Source organism: Alligator mississippiensis, chromosome 1 (genome assembly GCF_030867095.1).
Source record: "Alligator mississippiensis isolate rAllMis1 chromosome 1, rAllMis1, whole genome shotgun sequence".
Classification (NCBI taxonomy): domain Eukaryota; kingdom Metazoa; phylum Chordata; order Crocodylia; family Alligatoridae; genus Alligator; species Alligator mississippiensis.
In genome coordinates this window covers 254,759,619-254,763,517 of record NC_081824.1, presented here as the reverse complement: position 1 = coordinate 254,763,517, position 3,899 = coordinate 254,759,619, and the positions used below count along the sequence as shown (strand labels likewise).

At 45.0% G+C, this 3,899-nt stretch overlaps 1 non-coding gene across 1 annotated transcript; it reads right to left on the bottom strand.

Annotated features, from left to right (window-relative positions):
- Nucleotides 1-3,602: 3,602 nt before the first annotated feature.
- On the bottom strand, nucleotides 3,603-3,696 carry TRNAI-UAU (transfer RNA isoleucine (anticodon UAU)). Its single transcript has 2 exons — nucleotides 3,659-3,696; nucleotides 3,603-3,638 (listed from the first exon to the last, which is right to left on the bottom strand). It is a non-coding gene; the product is annotated as a tRNA-Ile (tRNA).
- Between the last annotated feature and the right edge of the window lie 203 nt (nucleotides 3,697-3,899).

Genomic DNA, 3,899 nt, shown 5'->3' with positions numbered 1-3,899 from the left:
CTTACTTTTAAAACATTTAGAGAGTGTTTAGCATGGGATAACACACTTTAATGGGTGAATGCTCCCATTTTAAGTGCCTTTATGACAGTTTAAATGTAATTTGTAACACCACCCACATATACACCCCTTGAAATGTTTTAGAGGTGGCTGAAACACTCCAAAATGAGATCTGTTCACATGAAGTAGTATTTTTGGAGTGTTTCGCTACCAGTTAAATCTAGATAGGGGAGGGAGGGAAACCCAGGGCCTTCTCCTGATTCTGGGATGTTTCTGGGTCCTCACTAGGACACACACCGCCACCAGGAACCCTGCATCATCAAACTCGGAGCCAGGATTACTCCCCTCTAATGCTTCCCCTACCAGACCCCTACTGACTCCCAGAGCCATTCCTGCCACTGGAGCCAGGCTCTTCAGATCTAGTCCCCTCTACCTCTCTAAGGCAGGGAGAGGAGGGTTAAAGGGCTTTGGAGCTAGAGTGTAAGATTCCCAACCCTACTTTCTTCTCCCCTCCTCACTACCTTCTATCTCTGTGAAGAAAGGGAAAGGGGGAGTGAGGGGGCAGAAGGAGTGAAGAGTGGAGGCACAGGTCAATGTAGCCTCCCCTAGTGCCCACTGACTGGCGCTAGAGGAAGCTGCAGTATTTTGAAACATTCCAGCCAGGAACTGCACAGGGAGACACGTCCCTGCTTTGCCTTGGAAAAACAAAGCAGGTTGATATCAGTAATCTTTCATTTCTTTTGCCAATCAAACACAGCTCTGAAAAGACGCCATTAAAATAGATATTTATAATTTGTTTTCATTTTGTTACTTCTAAAAATGCCTACATATTGTTATAACTCCAGGTGTCACACAGGTAGTTATTTTAGGTTTGAGCTTCACCAGGCTTTATAGTATAACAGTTGGGAAATAAGCTTTACTGCTTTATTTTATAAAAAATGAAATCTGTATTAAGAATAATAAAAATCAGCTCGTTTTATAGTTTCATAGATGTTAGGAGCTGGAAGGGACTGTCCAGATAATTGGGTCCAGCCCCCCTGTACTTGGGCAGGAAACACTGCTGGGATCAGATGACCTCAGCAAGATGGGCGTCAAGATGTTTTCTGAAGATCGCCCGGGTGGGTGACTGTACCACCTCTGGGGAAAGCCTGTTCCAAACCCTCAGCACTTGACTTGTAAATAAGTTTTTCTTTATGTCTAGCCTGAAGCGATTCTCAATCAGCTTGTGCCCATTATTTCTAGTCCTCCCCTAGGGGGCCTTGGTGAAAAGTTGCTCCCCCAGGCCCTGATGTGTGCCTTTGATATACTTACAGGCTGCCACCAAGTCCCCTCTGAGTCTTCTCCAGCCTGAACAATCCCAAATCTTTCAGCCTCTCCTCATATGACCTGGTCTCTAGGCCTCTAATCATGCCCATGGCCCTCCTTTGGCCTCTCTCAAGCTTCTCCTTTCTGAAGTGTGTTGTCCAGAACTAGATGCAGAACTCCAGCTGCGGTCTCACCAAGGTCAAGTAGAGTGAGAGGAAGACATCTTTAGCCTTGCTCAAGAGGCCTCGGTAGATGCATACCAGTGTTTAATTAGCTCCACCAGCTACGTCATCGCATTGGTGGCTCATGCTCATTTTGTTGTCTATCACAACTCCCAGGTCTCATTCAGATATGATGCTAGCAAGTGTACCACTACCAAGCCTGTAAGTGCATTGTGCATTATTTCTCCCCAGATGGAGGACTTTATATTTCTCCATATTAAACAACATCAGGTTGAGTTCCGCCCACCTTGCTAGCCTGTCCAGGTCAGCCTGTATTGCCAGCCTGTCTTCAAGCATAACCACACTCCCCCATAGTTTGGTGTCATCAGTGAACTTTGCTAGTTCACTTTTAATACCTGAATCCAAATTGTTGATGAACATGTAGAAAAGCACTGGTCTAAGAACTGAACCCTGACGGCTGCCACTGGTCACCCTCTGCCATGATGATTCAGTTCAGTCATTCAATATTTTCTGGGTCCTACCACAGAGCCAGTTACCTAGCTGATGGACTGTAAAGTAGTTGAGGCTGAATTTTCCCAATTTTTCATGAGGACTTTGTAGGAGGCCAGGTCAAAGGTCTTTTTGAAGTCTAGGTATTACATTTCCCCCATCCAGGTAGCAAGTAATTTGATCACAGAAGGAAATGAGTCTGGCATGACCTGCCCGTAACAAAGCCATGTTGGCTATCCTTCAGAATACTGCCTTCTGCTAGCCTGTCTGTAATGGCTTCTTTGATAATTTTCTCCAAGATTTTACCAGGGATTGAGGTCAAATTGATTGGCTGGTAATTTTCTGGGTCTTCCTTTCTCCCTTTCTTGGAGATAGGCACCATGTTGGCCTTCTTCCAATCTTCTGGGACCTCTCCCAATTGCCACAAGTTTTCAGATAACTTTGCCATTGGTTGCACGATGACATTGGCCAATTCTTTTAGCACCCTCAGGTGTAGTTCATCTGGTCCTGCTGATGTGTAGATATTTAGCCTTTGTAAGTGTTCTCCCACAAGATCTACGCCAACTATGGCGGGGTAGTCACCCCCACCATTATCATCCTGTATCCTGTCAAGCAGGCTAACATCCTGGGACTGTAGGAATACCTATGTAAAGTAGTCATTTAGGAGTTCGGTTTTGTCTTGAGTGTCAGTTATCAGACATCCCATTTCGTTCATCAGGGGCCCTATGCTTCCCTTATTTTTTTTCCAACTTCCTACATATCTAAAGAAAGACTTTTTATTGTCCTTTATTCTGGTTGTCAATCTGTATTCAGTTTGTGCTTTTGGTGTCCTGATCTGCTCCCTACAGGAGCAGGCTGTTGCCAAGTACTCCTCTTCGGTAGTTATTCCTGACTTCCATATTTATAGGCTTCTTGTTTTAATTTCAGGAGGTCTATGACTTCCTCGTTGAGCCAAAGGGGTCTCCCAGCCCTTTTGCTGCCTTTCTTTTGAAAGAGAATGGGCTTCCTTTGAGTTTTTAGGATTGCTTCCTTGAGGAATGACCACTCTTTTTGTACCCCCTTCCTCATCAGACTGTGGTCCTGCAGGGCCTTGCCAACCAATCCCCTAAGCTTGTGGAAGTCAGCTTTCCTAAAATCAAGGATTTCTACTTTACTGTCCAATTTCCCTGACTTATAGTGGATGGAGAAAGTGATCATCTCATGGTCACTGTAACCCAATTTCCCTTCCATCCTCAAGTTGCTCACTAGATCGTCCCCTTTGGCGAGAACCAAGTCTAGGACTGCCTTGCCTCTGGTCAGCCTGTGGACTTCTTGTGTTAGATACAGCTCCTCAATGCAAGTGAGGAAGCTTTGTGAGGTATCGGATCTAGGTGAGTGCTCATCCCACGAGATGTCTGGGTAGTTGAAGTCACCCATGATGACCATGATCCGAGAACATGCAGCCTCTGCTAGTTCTCCAGGGAATTCCTGGTCAAGCTGTTCCTCTTGGTTTGGAGGTCTTTAATAAACTCCTATGGTCAAATCCCCTTACCCGTGCTCTCCCTGTATCTTGACCCAGAGGGTCTCAAGTCATCCTTCTTTGTTTCCGTTAAAACAGCTGGAAAACCACCTCCCCCCCCATAAAATTCTTGCTCCAGGTGAGGATCGAACTCACAACCTTGGCATAGCTCACTCAAGTACTGCTGTATAAGTACCATGCGCTAACCAATTGCGCCACTGGAGCCCTTGTATGGAAGTACTACTGGTGCTATATTTTTTCTAACTCATGAGTAGCAGTGAACAATTGGCATGATTCTTTTGTATTTCTAGAAGCACAAAAACCTTCAAACAATATATGTTGCTTTTGGTAGTGATATAATGATCTTTCATGTGATATCTCTGGTGACAGATGGGGAAATTGCCTTTAATGGCCTTTATTTGTGTGAA